This window comes from Mandrillus leucophaeus, unplaced genomic scaffold, assembly GCF_000951045.1.
Source record: "Mandrillus leucophaeus isolate KB7577 unplaced genomic scaffold, Mleu.le_1.0 Scaffold5, whole genome shotgun sequence".
Lineage (NCBI taxonomy): Eukaryota > Metazoa > Chordata > Mammalia > Primates > Cercopithecidae > Mandrillus > Mandrillus leucophaeus.
Genome location: NW_012105364.1, coordinates 3,800,166 through 3,818,579, shown reverse-complemented (window position 1 = coordinate 3,818,579; position 18,414 = coordinate 3,800,166).

The following is an 18,414-nucleotide window of genomic DNA, read 5'->3' as shown; positions in this document are numbered from 1 at the left end:
TCAGGCAAGCAGACCAGGCCACTGCTCTGTCTATGGAGTAGCCATTCCTTATTCCTTTTTTTCTTTTTTTCAAACTTGCTTTCACTTTAAAAAAGGAATATTTTCTTTCCAAAGGAGAGGGTAAGATTAAATTAGTTCTGTTTTTTTAAGTTATTTCATGGCTTTAAAAATAGTTACGGTTTAATGGAAAAGAAAATAATGATACAATCAAGTTAAATGTCATTTTTAAATGAATCTGATACCTGAACAGTAAATAACTATTCTGATATCTTTGAAGCAGAAATAATTACAAATGTCTCTCCTGTTTCCAGTATAACAAGTAAGTACAAACATATACTTAGCTGCACAATTGTGGTTTGTACTGTTAGCATTTGGTTAAGGGGAACTACATTTCCCAGAATCCTTTTCTATACATGATTCTAGGCTACAGCTAGAGGAAATCAAGAGAAATTCACCTGAGATTGGGAAGGAGGAGCTGCAGCAAGCAGGCAGGGCGCTCTCAAGTCATTATTCCCTTTGTGGTTAGAGGTGACAGACACAAATGCTGGCAGGGCCCCGCTTGTCCTCAGACACCTCTACTCTGCTGTCCAGGTCTCCCTCCTAAATATTGAGCCTATTGGTCAACAAGGGCTTCGGGTCCACCATCAGATGCTTGGCAGGAGACACAGAAGTGACATTCAAGAAATAGTTCCTTATTAACCAAGGTATGTTTAGCAAGCTATAATAATGCAGTAAATGAGTGAGGTGCCTCCTCACACGGTAGCTTCAGTGTGTTAATAACATCCCATGAATTATACAGAATTATATAACCTTTTGTATGGGTCAAATATTATATAGCATTTTTTTAAAAAAAGAACAGACAACATCCCAGGCCAGTCAGTAATCTATTTAAATGTTTAGAGATAAGTAAGTTGACACCACAATGTCTGAGCAAAACAGTCAGCTACAGAAACCCAACTCCACCACTCCTTCATTATTTCCCAAATTATTATCTGGTTGTTTCATTCATTTTGCCTGAAAACTTTCTAATATTACAGACACCTATCCTTAACAGCCAGCCAAACTCCTAAGTTTGTGAGCCAATCACCAATATGGCTTAGTATTTGCTTTATTTTCAGTGCTAATAAACTAGATCTAGTGCTGGAACCCATAATGGGTGCAAAGACAGACTCAGTAACTGTGTACTAAAATAATTGATGATTAAGTCATCTTCCTATCAGATGAGTCCGATTCAACTCCCCTAATGGCAGAGTTACCGCAAAGTAATACAGACAGGCCAGGCGTCCCAGCACTTTGGGAGGCCAAGGCGGGCAGATCACTTGAGGTCAGGGGTTCGAGACCACCCTAGTCAACATAGTGAAACCCCATCTCCAAAAATTAGCCAGGTGTGGTGGCAGGTGCCTGTAATCCCAGCTACTAGGGGAGCTGAGGCAGGAGAATCGCTTGAACCCAGGAGGTGGAGGTTGCAACGAGCCGAGATCGCACCACTGCACTCCAGCCTATGAGACAGAGCGAGACTCAGTCTCAAAAAAAAAAAAAAAAAAAAGAAATATAAACAAAACATCAAAGCAAACAAAAAAATACAGTCCATTTTTGTGGATTAAAAAAAAAAAAGTTCTGTGTCTGCCATGTTGTTTCTTGTTTGCCTCTGGCAATGTCATCCAGTGACATACAATCTGAGTGATTGCTTCCAATATAGGTACTCCCCAAGCCCTACCTCTAACACTGGACATCAGCAAAGCCAGAACCCCCTGGGTCTATAAAGCACCTCTGCTCATCTGTGTGTGTTGTCAGTGTTCAGAGAGGACTCACTATGCTCTGGGGAGTCTTCTAAACCCTTTACAACCATTATCTCGTAGGCCTCCAGCCATCCTTATGACATAAGTACTATTATACATATCCTGGTGTTGACATGCACTAGACATACAGCCTCGGAAGGTTTAGGAGAGATTGAGTAGCTTTTTCCAAGGCTATACATCTCATACATTGCAACACCAGGATCCGAACCAGCTTGGGTCTGACTGCAGAACCCCAGTTCTCAATCATTAAATGATGGTACATCGCCTCCACCCCCATTACATGAGAAAACTTCAGAATAAACTCTGCCTGATTCATCTTTGTATCCTCCAAAAGCATGTAATGCACTTGTATTTAGTATGTGTCAACAGTTATCTGTTGACTAAATATATTCTGAGTGAGAAAGTTAACTGAGGTGCTGCCTTTTATCAAAGAATAATTCCTGCTCCAATTTGAACTAGAGAAGACAAGGCTTCAGAAAACCTAACAGCAGTGGAGACAATGAAGACAAAACCCAGGGATAAATTGGAGTCATGTAACCCCTATACCTCAGACTTACCCCAGTTTTTAGGATTCCAACTACATTACAGGACATGCACCTACTACTACTGTCATATCTTTAGTTCTATTGACTATTCTGGGCTTCCTCCCAAAATGAATGAATAAACTCCAAGTCTTTGCCCCTCCTGGACCTACTTAAGTGGGCCAAATCCAGCCATTTTCCAAGAGATGCCAATTAGAGAATAACTTTATGTAAGGACAGAATACTGTGTAAAATAGGGTATCTTTCTGCCAGTCCCCACTAGCAGGTTTCACACTTGGGTTTTGTCACCCTATCTTAATTGAACACATAGTTTTCTCCTGTAAAGACATCATATTTTGCTTTCTCTTATCTGCTAATGAGAATCTCCTACTTGGTACTCTGCAGTGAATAACAGACTTGAGTTTGTTCAAAAACACCAAAAAATTTACTGCTATGAAAAACAAAAAAATTACTGCTGTGTATCCTGGGAATTCAAATGCTAGCCATCTGGACTAAATTTTACGCATAAAAATCTCACAGTATTCAATTATCATGGTAGGTTTAAAGCAGGGGTATCCAATCTTTTGGCTTCCTGGGACCATACTGGAAGAAAAATTGTCTTGGGCCATACATAAAATATACTAACACTAATGAATGAGTTTAAAAACAAATCGCACAAAAAAAAATCTCATGTTTTAAAACAGTTTACTAATTTGTGTTGGGCCGCATTCAAAGCTGTCCAGGGCCACATGTGGCCTGCAGGCCGCAGGTTGGACAAGCTTGGTTTAAAGTATCAAAAGGCATCTCCCAAGCCTTCCATGATTTATTTTCTTTTCCCTCTGGCTAGCAATTCCTTGGAGTCAGTCCTTTTTGTTAGGCTGGTCTACCTCCACTCTTAGACTCAGGCTGAGCACTCTCTCAAGCCCCAAAGTAAAAAGAGAAAGTGCTTTTCCATCTGGGTCTGAGATCTAGCCCTTTCAGGTCAAAAGTTTTCTCCTCAGCTGCTGGACTCACCACTTCACCACTCAGGCTTCCCGCTTCCAGAGGCTTCCCTCTCTGTCTTAGTCCATTTTCTGTTGCTTAGAGCAGAACACCTGAAACTGGATAACTTATAAAGAAATGAAATTTATTTCTTACAGTTCTGGATACTGGGAAGTCCAAGGTTGAGAGACAGTATCTGGTGAGAGCCTTCTTGCTGGTGGTGACTCTGCAGACTCCGAGGCAGTGCAGGGTATCACATGGTGAGGGGGCTGAGTGTCACTCTCTCTTCCTCTTCTTACAAAACCACAAGCCCCACTCCCATGACAACCCATTAATCCACTAACCCATTAATCCATTAATCCATGAGTGGGTAAATCAATTCATGAGGGCAAAGCTCTCATGATCCAATCACCTCTTAAAGACTCTACCTCTCAATACTGCCACACTGGGGATTAAATGTGAACGTGAGTTTTGGAAGGGACGAATATTCCAATCACCGCACTCTCCCTGAGCATATTCTCAGCCTCGCTCCTGTCCTGTTTAGCATGGATTCTTATCCCTTGCTGAAAGTCAGTTTTCTTCTACAGCTCTGCCCAGCATCACCCACTCATCTGACTCAGCAAGAGTCACACAAATTGCATATTTTAAAAAGATCCTTTGCTGTATCTTGAGCATTCATCTTCCCTTTACATTTGAATAAAGCAATAATGCATGGACTTCTGATTACAGTTTAAGCTCCTTGACGCTAGGTAGGCAAATGCCCCCTTTCGTCCATGACTTTTAGGATCAGAAATGTTTCACCACAGACATGGATTACACAGTTGCCTTTAAATTATGCAGTCTGAGCGAGACAATAGCTTTAAAATAAAGCAGAAGATATTTTATGGTTTCTAATCACCTATATACCAAAACACTTAAATGAACCACTGATGGGGGCTGTCACATTTTTAATTCTGTCAATCTCCAAGGAAAAAGAAAAAAGAAAATGGAGAGAAAACAATTATCCACCCTCGAAGATCTGGTATTATTTGCCTGAGGGAAGATTTTAGGATGTTTTAGAGTCCCTCTGATTTATTAGTCTTTGTTTTCATCATTACATTAGAATGTAATCTGATCCACTCTTATGGTCCCACAGAACCATGATCCTTTCTTTCCAAAACATCCACTACAAGACCGGACCTGGCTTTTGGTACTCTTCCTTCTTTAAACTCATTCCAAAAACAGGCTTCAGAGAATGACTTTCTAACGTCAACATAAACTTCAGACTTTGGGTCTCTCTCACAATTGGTCACAGAGTGCAGATGAAACTCAGAGTCAGTGGTGCTCTCAAAGCCAAACACTGAACAAAGATGCAGAGATAAACCCAGTCTTCAAACAACACACAAGCCCATTGGCTTACTTCCGTGAAGGGCCCAAGTTACAGAAACGCCTGTTCTGTAAATGGCTTTGATTACTTTCTCAGGATCATCTGCTCAAACAGTGATATGTCAGTCACTGCTAAGATCTTTAAAGAAAAACATCTTTCACTGGCACAGGATAGAGCATTCAAGAATTCAAAGAAACACTTGTAGATTAAAAAAAAAAAAAAACCTTCAGCATGGCAAATCTCAACCTGTGGCTTTTGGCTTCAAATACTATGGTCAGATTACTTGCATAATACTTTGTTTTTGTGAGATCCTCAAAAATAAGTGGTTAAATATTTTTCATTTTAAAAAGTTTCTTCCTTTTCTATTTGTGATTAGAATAGAAACTGCAAGTTTAGTTTTAAAAAAGTATTTTCCTTCAGAAATCTAACCTACAAATCAACTTCGTTCTGTAAATGACCCCAGACAGATATTAAGTTGGACAAACACATCAAACAACATTAAACAAATAACTATGTGAACTGAATTAATTAGTTACACAATTAATTCTCTACTTTTGGCAAATGCTTGATTCTGTTCTTAAAAGGTTAAATACAAAATAAGAGCGGTTTAATGTCATGAGGAGCCTTGTGTATTTGCTGAACACCAGGAAAACCTTAAAAAGCACAACTTCATTAAATTCAAAGCAAAGAGATTTGACTCCTTTAGAGTCATATAATTAGAGAAAGGACCACAGGGAGAACCGAAGGGTCCTAAAAAGAGCGTGGCCTTGGGTATTGGGAGGATCAGGATTTGAATCCTGGCTCAGTTATTTGCCAGCTGTGTGGCCTTGCACAAGCTACGTAAGTCTCTGAAAATCAGTTTATTCAGCTGTAAAATGAGAGAAATAATGTCACCGCACAGAATTGTTATGGAGATTCGATGAGTTAGACGAAGTACTTGGAATTGGCGTGGCGCCTGACACATGCTCAACAGGATGTCTGTGATCGACGTGAATTCCCTTCTTCTAATTCCCTTCCCTGTGTAAAACTGATGTGGCAGATTGTAGGACTTTGTAATGGTTGTAAATAGTTGGTTTCTTGGGGAAAAAAAAAAAAAAGCTATATTCAAATTATATTTTTAAAATGCTGAAGGAAATCCTGACATGTTACAACACGGATGAACTTTGAATATGTTGCGCTGAAACAGGCCGGTCACGAAAGGACAAATATTGCATGATTCCTCTTGTATGAGGTTCCCAGAGTAGTCAAATTCATAAAGACAGAAAGTAGGATGGTGGTTGTCAGTGGATGGAAGAGAGGGAAATGGCGAGTTGTTTAATGGGTACAGAGTTTCAATCACGGGAAGTGAAAAAGTTCTGGAGATGCACGGTGGTAATGGTCGTACAACAATGTGAATGTACTTAATACCAAAAAAACTACTCAAGAATGATTAAATGGTAAAGTTTATGTTATGTATATTTAACACCCGTCACGCACGTGCACACACACACACTGAAAAGTGCTTGGTGTTTTTAAAAATCTTATAACAAATTCTTTTGGAAAAGTTTGGTTGTTGTTTTTGTTTGTTTGAGACAGGGTCACTCTGTTGCCCTGGCTGGTCAAATCCAATGGCTTCGTATTCCTGCTCATCTCAACTTGACCTCTTAGTAGCTATGTCTCCTTTTGGAACAGTTCTTAAATGGCTCTTTTCCTGAGTGTGCTCTTTAAATGTTGGAGTGTCCCAGAGTCCTCTGCGTGACCCTCTCTCGTTTTGCTCAGCAAGCTCTCCTTATATAATCTCACCCATTTACACACGTGTGAATATGTTTCCGTCTGCTGGTTCTCTCCATCTGGGTGCCCCACTATAAAATGTCCGGAACCAAACTCGGTGCTTCCTTTCTATTCTCCCATTCAATGGCTATAGCTTAAAAAACTCTTCCTTCTCTATTCTTCCATCCCTCCCACAACTGTTATCTGTAGCTCCGGTATGTCACGCAAATTCCACCTTCCAAAATCATATGCAACTTTGTCTTCTCCACCACATCGCTGCTATCAAGGCCTAATCCAGGCCCTTCACCGCACTCAGGTGGACTTTGCAGGAGTCTCCCAACTTGTCTATTCTCTTTAGTCTTCCCCTTCCAGTCCATCTTCCACACTGCTGCCAGGCATTTTCTAAAACATGAATCTCCGCCATTCCTCTAATTTTAAAACTTCCAATGGTTCCCCACAGTCAACGGGGTGAAGGCCAGTCATTCAGCATTACACACATGGCCCTCTCCAATCTCATTTCCTGCTCCTTTCCCACTCCCAATGCCCCTGAACCTTAAGCTCCATTACAACTTCTCAAGAAAATGACAATTCCCACCTCTACAGTGTGGTACATGCTGCTTCTGAAACATGCTCCTTGTTCTTCTCCATTTGGTGAGCAACTGCATGCTCTTAAGGACTCAACTCAAATGCCAATCTTCCCAGACCAACCCCCAGAGTGCAAATTAATTGAAGTGCCCAGAGCAGTTTGTGCAGGAGGTTGCAACGCTTAGCACACAGCACTGCATTTATCTGTTTCTTGCTTCCAAGCCATCCCAGAAACCTTCTCTGTGGAGCACCACAGGACCAGGAGACCTGCCTCACTCAGTTTGCAGTCACCCCTAGATGCTTCATGGCTTGTGTGGTCTACCTCTCTAGTCACACATCTCCCAATCCTTAATGCTCAGGGACTCCACTGCCACACTGATGGACCACCATGGTCCAAGCACGTCTACTACAAGGCTTGGGGAAATCTTTCATTCGTTCAGTCAACTCACATTTATTCCATGTGGAGCTACACGGATGAAACTTGGCTCCTCCCTCAGAGAAGCGAAAACAAACACACAGACAAAAATAACACAGGTTGTAGAAACCTACACACAGTGATTCCCAGGACATTCTGGAGATAGAGGAGCACATAGGAGGACAATGTGCCCAGCAACTGTGGGGCCCTGGAAATGGAAGAGACACTTGGTGGAAGCTTCTAGGACCCACAAGGTCTGAAGGGAGACTCAGAGAACTCAGAGGGAAAGAGGAGGGGATAGGATGAGTGGGAAACAGGAAATGGAAAATATATCAATTAACCAGATTAACTTTCTGTCAATTGCTCAAGTACAAGGAGTAAAAGCCATGATAGAATCTCCAAATATATCCAGATCTTTTTATTTTTTAAATTGACACAGGGTGTCTCTCTGTCACCTAGACTGTAGCTAGTGGCATCATCATAGCTCAGCCTCAACCTCCCCGGCCCAACCAATCCTCCTGAGTAGCTGGGACCACAGGTGTGTGTCACCACACCCAGCTAATTTTTGTATTTTTTGTAGAGATCGGGTTTCACCATGTTGCCCAGGCTGGTCTCGAACTCCCGGGTTCAAGCAATTCGCCTGCTCTCAGCCTCCCAAAGTGCTGGGATTACAGGGGTAAGCCACCGCATCTAGCCCTAGATCTTTAACTGTAAAAGTAAACAACACAGTCAGTGATCTCCGGAGACATATACATTCTCACTCCCTTTTTTTTCTGTCTCCCTCTCTCACACCCACAGACACACAGAAAAAGCTTAATGTCTATGTAATGAATACCTAATGGCAGTACTGACATAGTCAGAGCCTCTGCCCCCTCCAGTCACTTACGATCTGTGCCATCCACAATGAAGGCACCCAGGTGTCCCTCCCTTCTGCCATTCCTTCTCAACATCCCCTGGCCCTTTTGTCTCTTCTATGCTCACCTCCCACGCACACTGCAAAATGAGGCTGCATCATCAGAGGCCGCCCTATTTATTCAAAGATGATGTTACTGAGAACAATCCTATCCTTTTGTGCTAAAATGAACTTATCAACAATAGTTTTTCTTTTTTCACAGCATAAAGACTACTCCTAATTTGGAACCATAGTTATTAATGCTATTGTAATTTAGTTTAAGTCTTAAATGGACCCAACATTTCTTCTTCAAAGGAAAATAGCCCTATCAGAAAAAATAACAATAATATAATCATCATCACACCATGTTACAGAGAAAACTCACATTTAATTTCTGGGTTTGTCAGTGTTTTACTACACCATCTTTGGTCGATTTAATCTCATATCCTTACACAAATCTGTGTTATATCACATAAAGACATTTTTAAATTATTTTCATGTTTTTGCTCCATCTTATTGATAATTATTTCACTAATTTGAAAACAGATTAAATCTATGTCCAGATACAGAACATAAAATAATACTAAATAAGGCCGGGTGTGGTGGCTCATGTCTGTAATCCCAGCACTTTGGGAGGCTGAGGTGAGAGGATCACTTGAGGCCAGGGATTCAAGACCAGCCCGGGCAACACAGCAAGACCCCCATCTCTACAAAAAATTAAAATTAAAATTAAAAAACCAAGACTCTTTCAATTTAGTATTTACATTTGCCGGTTGCAATTTTAATTATATTTTTTATATATTAATTGCATCCCTGCAAGTTCAGTTAACAAAGTATATGAATCATAGAATCACGCTTGAAGTTGGGAGGTAAGGGAGAAGAAAAATAGATCTTTGTCTTGGATCATGATCTGAAATGCTTACCGACCAGGGAGAAGGGAAAGGAAGGGAAATGAATGGGGCTGGGGAGAGCACACATGAGGATAGTTAAAAGCAATATGTAAAGTAAAAAAATAATAAAGTCAGTTGATTTCACATGCAATTAAAAGAGTCCCTGAAAATGAGTGAGGCAAAATCCTCCTCCATTGCCCTCAATCCAAGAGCTGAGTGGAAGTGCCATTCCAGGGAGTCTTGGGGGTACTATCGGGAGGCAGAAAGACATAAGATCTCAAAATCTGAGTCGTGAATGGTATACCAGCCCCTCATCCTCCCACCTCAAGCACTTTGTAAAAAGTTAATCATCGAATTAAATGTTATAATCCAATTTCCAAAATTGCTCTACTCCACTTAAACTGCTGTCACCTATAATAACCTTGCAGGCAAATGCATTCTTTTCAAACATCATTCTCTGCGAATTCTGCAACATCTGAAGCTCTTGATCACTCTGCTTTTTTCCATCCTGCAGGAACCCAATTGGCTCTCCTTTCTCTTTAATCCAACAGACCCAGCTCCCCTTCCTAATCATATCCCAAACCATGGCTTTCCCCAAAGTCACTGCCCTGATTTTCTCTACATAGTCAGTCATTGAAAACTCAACCATCACAGGGGAAGGGATTCTGCTGTCTCCCTTCCATGTGTCTTACCTCTGCCCTCTCACTGCTCCCAACTAAATTCATCACTTGACTGCTAGATCGCATCACTACGATCCACCTCCTGTTTCTCCCTTTCTTCCATTCATCTTTGACATTACTACCAGATTAATCTTTCTCTGGATCCCAGACTTTTTTCCTTTTCAAAATTATACCATCACTCCTCTTTAGGACAGTGTGGTGGTTGTAAAATCTGTTCCCAGATTCTCTGACACACCTCTTTTTAAAAGGTGAAACCTAGCTCCCCTTCCCTTGAATGTGGGAGTAACAGGACATTAACGAAATCTAAAAATATCATTCCATAACACAATTATTATTGGAAATAAAGGAAACAGTAACTTTCCGAGAAAAACGAGAAACCAGAAAATCTAACCAGAAATCTAACAGAAACCTGACCTTAACCAGGGGATCTAAGTTAATATCACCAGTGGTGAGACAGACAGACATCACAGTGCCTCTGAATAAGATGTACTGAGAAGAACACAGCGTCCCTCATGTAGCATTTCTACGGAAAACACAAAACCTGAATACAGGCACGAGGAAGCAACAAACAAACCACTGTTGAAAGACACTACGTAATATTGCCAAGTACTCTCCGAAAATGTCAAAGTCACAAAACACAGAAAGACTGAGAAGCTGTTCCAGGTTAACCAAATGTAACATATGATCTGGTAATTTCTTACTATAAAGATATTTTGGGGATAACAGAATCTGAATAAGGTCTACAGTCAGATAATATTATAGTATCAGTGTTAATATCCCAATTTTATTTATTTATTTATTTATTTATTTAGAGACCGAGTTTTGCTCTTGTTGCCCAGGCTGGAGTGCAATGCCACGATCTCAGCCCATTGCAACCTCCGCCTCCCAGACTAAAGCAGTTCTCCTGCCTCAGCCTCCCCAGTAGCAGGGATTACAGGTGCGTGCCACCACGTCCAGCTAATTTTTGTATTTTTAAGTAGAGATGGGGTTTCACCATGTTGGCCAGGCTAGTCACGAACTCCTGACCTCAGGTGATCCACCCGTCTCGGCTTCCCAAAGTGCTGTGATTACAGGCATGAGCCACCGTGCCCGGCCTATTTATTTATTTTTTGAGACAGAGTCTTGCAATTCTCCTGTCTCAGCAATTCTCCTGTCTCAGCCTCTCGAATGAGTAGCTGGGATCACAGGTGCACGCCAACGCATCCAGCTAATTTTTGTATTTTAGTAGAGATGGGGTTTTGCCATGTTGCCAAGGCTGGTCTTGAACTCCTAACCTCAGGTGACCTGCCCACCTCGGCCTCCCAAAGTGCTAGGATTTCAGGCATGAGCCACCGCACCTGGCCAATATCCTGATTTTTGAAAAAACATTCAACAAGAAGGGGAAAAAAATTAAATTGCATTTACATGCTATTGTCTAAAAATGATATATACACACATATATGTCTTTAATAATATGTGCAAATGTATAGAGATGACTTTTCCAAGCACAAAGTAAAGGTGAAAAGCATAATTGGTAATGGTGATAAACTATTTCTAAGTAAAGGGGTTGGGGTGTGTTTTGGCAGAGGCAGATAGGACTGATAGTAAAACAAAATTTTTACAGCCTAATTTTATAATTACCAAATGAGGGTGGTGATATTATGGAATGTTACTATCTTCTAGTGTTTTTCATTATTTTTTAGGTGTGAAATAGTCATTTATGAAAAATATTGCTTTTATTCAGGACAGAACTTGAAATCAACTGAATTAACTTAACAACATTCATAAATGACCTTAATTCCATACTAATACTCTCATGTTAACATCAGCTGTTTGAGTAAATACAGGAACATAGAAATTATTTCTATCTCTTTATGTAATACAATAAAGAGAGAATACAATCTGTAGAGACTGCGCACATTCTCCAAGAAACAAGTTTACAAGTATTCGCAGCACTGTTCACAATGCAAAAATCATGAAACCCAAACATCAGTCAACAGGAGAATGGAGAAATCGGCATATTCATACTATGAAACTATGGCATAGTTTCATACAATGGAAAGCTAAACAGCAATGAATATTAATCACCTAGAGCTACATGCATCAGCACTGTTAAAACATCAAAATCCTAATGTTTAGTGAAATAAGTACAGAAGAATATATCCAGTATGATTCTGCTACATAAAGATAAAAAACAAGCGAAACCAAACATTGTTCATAAATGTGTGGGTGTGTAACCATATATACACACACACACACATTTTATATATATATATATATATTTTTTGAGACAGAGGGGGTCATTCCATCACCCAGATTGGAGTGCAGTGGCACAATGACAGCTCACTGCAGCCTCAACATCCAGAGTTCAAGCAATCCTCCCACTTCAGCCTCCCAAGTAGCTAAGACTGCAGACATGCACCACTATGCCTAATTTTTTAATTTTGTAAAGATAGGGTCTCGCCAGGTTGTCCAGGCTAGTCTCAAACTCCTAGTCTCAAACAATCCTCCTGCCTCAGCCTCCCAAAGTGCTGGGATTACAGGCATGAGCCACCGCACCCAGCCTGGGCTCCATTTTTTTAGGCAGGATAGCCCCGGAAGGGAAAGAGTTCTCTGTCAAATCCTCATGGCTTCACAGACAACTTGAAAGTATCCAGTTCTTTCCCATCTTATTTCTGTGCTCACCAACAAAAGTTCTGATCCAAGTTTCATTCTTTCAAAAAGTCTACAGCTGGCTACAGCACATCTCCCACTGCCAACTAATACACTGGAGAATTCAATCTCATGTAAGCTTGCTTGGCTTGGATAGCTTTACTCAGTCTCACAATCTCCATCCACCCTAAATGAATTGATAAAATCAAATTTCTTCACCTGCAAAGTCACACCTGGGAATTCGGATCAAATGGTACAGAGTTCCTCTCTTCCTGAAGTCCTGCCTGACAGGAATGTAACTGCCACTGCTGAAATGTTAACTTTCCAGAAGCATCTATCAAGGGCAGACCATCTGTCTCCATTAACCACAAGATGCCTAATGGACACCGGGAGCAATTCAACACTCACTAATTAACAAACACTGGCCTTCAAGAGAAGAGGCTCTAAGTACCAATCGATAACTTCGTGTTAATCATTAACAAAATAGAAAATAAACTATGGCTGAGTTAACTCCGAAATTAATTTTAACATTTCATGCAACATCTCAAAACAGAGAAAAAGCAATTTTAAAGGGTAAATATCACAGAAGTTCGTCATATAATTATATAAAAATTATCACACAAAATAATCAAACTGCTATCAAATAGACATAACTTACTAGTAACAGATTTATAGCATTTACCCAATAAGGCTTTCTTTTAACCTTCACATAATCTTCAGTAAAATCTAAGAAGCTGTCTTTTAAAAAATATCAGGCATTAGAAACATGATTTTTTTAATTGAAAAAATAGGCAGACATTATTTCTAAATGTTTTCTCTTAGCAACTTTTTTAACACACCATCTTTTGTCCTCAAAAAATGGTATGAATAGGCCAAGCATGGTAGCTCACTCCTATAATCCCAGCACTTTGAGAGACCAAGACAGGCAGGTAACATTTGAGGTCAAGAGTTTGAGACCAGCCTGGCCAACATGGTGAAACTCCGTCTCTACTATTACAAAAATAAAAAAATTAGCTGGGCAAGGTGGTGCACGCCTGTAATCCCAGCTACTCTGGAGGCTGAGGCACGAGAATCACTTGAATCTGGAAGATGTAGGCTGCAGTGAGCTGAGACTGTACCACTGCACTCCAGCCTGGGCAACAGAGCAAGACCCCATCTCAAAAAATAGTATGAATACATCAACAAGGCAAACTCTAAATCCCAGTCATCATCTTCTGTACTTCTACTACACCTTCCTTTGTGCTTTCCCTTGTGAAATTCCATTACTTCCTGGATATCAGATTCCCATCAAGCCCCTACTCTCCCTACTAGCAGCTCCTGAAAAAATAACTTCTTACACCATGAGTATCTCAGTCTATTAAAAAGTGGCACAAATAGCAAATTTCCCTTTGTTATGGACTGAAGGCTTGTGTCTCCCCAGAATTCATATGTTGAAACCCTACTCCCTGACGATAGGATTAGGAGGTAGGGTCTTTAGGCGATAAGTAGGGTTAGATGAGGTCATGAGGATAGAGACCTTAGGAATGAGACTGGTGTCCTCATAAGGGTCCAGAGAGCTTGCTGCTTCTCTCCACCATGTGAAGACCCAGGGAGAAGGTGCCATCTATGAACCAGCAAGCTGACTCTCACCAGATACTGAATCTGCCAGCACTTTGATCTTGGATTTCCCAGCGTCCAGAGCTGTGAGAAATAAATGTCTGTTGTTTATAAACCAACCAGTCGGCAACAGTTTGTTACAATAGCTCTAATGGACTAAAACACCCTTCAAAACTGAAATAATAAAATTTTTCTCCATTGTCTGTGCCTCACGTCTCATTCTCCAAATCTTTTTAGGCTGTAAAGAGAAGTATGCTCCTACATGTTACAGAGCTAATAATGGTAACAACAAAAGCCTATGCGTGCTTCTTTACCATTTATTTCTGAATAAGTAATATTCACATAGTTCAAAATGCAAAATAGAACATAAAAGGTAAAAAAGGAGTATTCAGAGAAAAGTCCACCTGTCCCCCAGATACCTAATGTCTTATCTCAAAAGCATGGAATATTATGGTTCTTTTTCTATCCTTCCAGAAATATTATATCTATATACATGCAAATGTTTATAAACTCTCTTTTTTCACATTCTTCTATGCCTTGTTCTTACTCAGGATTTCATTGTACAGCAGATCAGAATACAATGAGCTTCCTCTTTCTATTTTATGGCTACATATGACTCTTCAAATATGTGTAAACCAGTTTCTGTGGTTCTAGCCTCACCACACCAATTTATTCAATATATGTGGTCCCAGACAAGTCTGACATCTTTTTTAAGAAAAATAAACACTCTTTCATGTTTAAATATTTTTTATATGTTAAGCCAGGTTATTGCATCAATACTAGACTTTGTGGGTGTGACAACAGTTTGGCAGGTATATATAGAAAACAGTCCTCCTTAGCTTGTATTTAGAGGTGAAATGTCATGATGTCTGCAACTTACATTCAAACGATGAGGCAAAATAATACAAATATGCATGGTTACCACCTATGGTTCAAAATACACACACCTGGAACAAGCCAGCAAGCACAGCAAAATGTTAACTAGTGAATACAGACGGAGGGTATACAGGTGCTCACAGTACTATTTTTTTAAGTGTGAAATTTTCAAAATATTATAAAAAGCTAGGGCAAAAAGCCTGTATTATTTCCATGGGGTCTCCCTCATTCACCACTGTGAAAGAAAAATAAAATCTCAGGACCCCAAACTCACTATGCCAGAGGGAAAGTTAAGCCTGGAAACTGAATCACGAAAAAACTGCCTTACTTTTGTTCCCAAACAGCTGTAATTTCACATGCTTACTTTATCTTACGTAAAATGTAGATTTACTGAGCACAAGACGAATGCATAATCGACTTTTTCCCCCCACTCCTTTCTTTTCACATGTAAAAATGTAGATTCACTGAGCAGTACTAATCAGAGCCTCCCAAGAATGTAACCACTTGCCTCATTGCCTACCCACTCTCCTTTTTTTTTCCTTCCCCTCCTGCTTTCTCTTTCCACTTTAAATATTGAAGTTCCCAAATTCCTCTTCGGAAAAAGCACAAGACACAGATCCTACTGTGACTTGTGTTTCTTTTTCGGGGGTGCGTCCTCAACCTTGGCAAAATAAACCTCTAAACTGATTGAGATCTGCCTCTGCCACTGTTTGGTTTACACTTTAAAACATACAGTGGTTCTTTCCCAACTCCCAAGCCTATGTCCTAACCTAGCCCAACCACTTCCCTTGCATTCTCCCAAAAGAAAATTAAAATGAGTTCTTTTTAGCTATTCTTTACTACTGGTCCTTCAAATTGCTCAGATTCCATGGCTCCCTGGAGTCTTCCCCTACCGTTGTCTCTTCTCCCTTCTCACCTAGAGCACTCTCTGCGCGTACTCCTTCACTGCACTTCACCATTTCATGGCCTAAATATTGAGAACTCAGCTAGAAAGTAAGCACCTACAGCAAAAAGCCCTAGATGAACAATTCTTTTGTAATTCCCACAGCACCTAACTCATGCCATGCACATAACAGGTATTTAAAAAGTGTTCGCTGAAAGAATGGTTTGTTGTTTTGTTTTGAGACGGGGTCTTACTCTGTCACCCAGACTAGAGTGCAGTGGCATGATCACAGCTCACTGCAGCCCCGGCCTCCCAAGCCCAAGTAATCCTCCTGCCTCAACTTCCTGAGTATCTGGGATCACAGGCACACATCACCACACCTGGGTAAAGACAAAGTCTCACTACGTCGCCCAGGCTAGTCTCAAACTCCTGGACTCAAGCAATCTTCCTGCCTCAGCCTCCCCAAGTGCTGGGATTACAGGCATGAGCCACCACACCCAGCCTAGAATGGGTTTTTAAAACAATTTGGGAACTACTGCTAGGCAATGGGGAAAAGGTCTCAAAGCTCACTGGCAGTCTTCTTAAAAAACCTCCAGTCTTTCAGCTTTTCTTCAGCACTTTAAACTCATCTCATCTTTCCCATCCTTCCACATTGTTAGAACTGTCTTCTCTCTGCCACAAACAATGCCAGATTATCTTACTAAGAATGAAAAAACCTGCTCCACGACCATAAATAAAGCAGCTCTAGAAGTTAGAGGAGCAAAATTATCTTAAATTTTACTTACATGATGAAATTACTCTTGAAGACTGTAAGAAAGTGTAAACCACTTGAAAAAGAGTACTTCTGAGTAACGTGTCCACGGGATATTCCTGCAGTTTGAAACCAGGGAAGACCTGCCTTTTAAAGTGTGTTAACTTTGGTTAATCAACACAATGCTAGAGACATCTGAATACAGAGGCAACTAGCACGTTGACTCAGACAACCTGTGTCTAACAACAACACACGATGAAAAGCTGATTCACTAACGAGAAAAAAAAAGGAATGTTACTAAAAAATAGGGATATCTACTTAAACTGAAATCGCACAAACCTACAATAAGAAGAATTGAAACCTATTTCATTTTTTTTTCACCTGATTATGTCATGGACTTCAGAAGGACCTAAAAATACAACCCTCCGAAAATTAGGATCCAAAGAGGTTAAACACACCTAAGTCCAACATCTCGTAACTCAGAAGTTAAAGTCAAAGCTTGCTTGAGAACTCAAATACAGTGGTCTTCTCATGCTCATTCTGTCCACTTCACTTCTAAATTTCCTAACCTTATCTTTCTGCCCAAAAAGTACAGTGGACAGGGAGGTGGAAGACCTAACTGTGGTCATCCATGCTGCGAACCAGGTGCGTAATTTTAAGTAAATTGTCTCATTTATAAAATGAGAAGATTGAACTCAATGAGCTCTGAAGGCCCTTACAGCTGGAATACACGGTGCTCCTTGAGAGTGGCATAGGTCAGCTGCTATTTAACACAAATTTCACTCTACTACTTTTTTTTACATACCAAACTCTGCTATAGTTTAAGAAATTTAAAAATACTACTTTAACCCAAACAATATCTTTGTTTACCAAAAATTTCCGTATGTAGAAAGGATCCTGAAATTCTATATAGTTATTTATTACCAAAATTTAGGCAAACTGCTCTTTAAACTTCAATCTGAAACCTATTTGAATGCCTATTTAAATTTGAAAGTCTAAACACCAATCTGAAACCGATTTGAATGCCTATTTAAATATCAAAAAAAGCTGGGGAAGTGATACATTTCACATATCTTTTTCATTCAACCTGAAATATGCTACATAAACATGTTAAACTCTTCAGAAATAATTAGCACTGGCTGGGCGCAGTGGCTCACGCCTGTCATGCCAGCAATTTGGGAGGCCGACGTGAGTGGACGACCTGAGATTAGAAGTTCAAGAGACCAGCCTGGCCAACTTGGTGAAACCCCGTCTCTGCTAAAAATATATAATTAGCCCGGTGTGGTGGTGCATGCCTGTAATACCAGCTGCTTGGGAGACTGAGGCAGGAGAACTGCTTGAACCCAGGAGGTGGAAGTTGCAGTGAACTGAGATCATCCCACTGCATTCCAGCCTGGGCAACAAGAGTGAAACTCTGGGCCAGGCACAGTGGCTCACACCTGTAATCCCAGCACTATGAGAGGCTGAGGTGGATGGATCACCTGAGGTTAGAAGTTCAAGACACCAGCCTGGCCAACATGGTGAAACCCCATCTCTACTAAAAATATAAAATTAGCCAGGTATGGTAGTGCATGCCTGTAATACCAGCTACTTGGGAGACTGAGGCAGGAGAACTGCTTGAACCCAGGAGGTGGAGGTTGCAGTGAACCAAGATTACCCCACCACATTCCAGCCTGGGCAACAAGAGTGAAACTCCAGGCCAACCACAGTGGCTCATGCCTGTAATCCCAGCACTTTGGGAGGCCAAGGCAGGTGGATCACCTGAGGTCAGGAGTTCGAGACCAGCCTGGCCAACATGG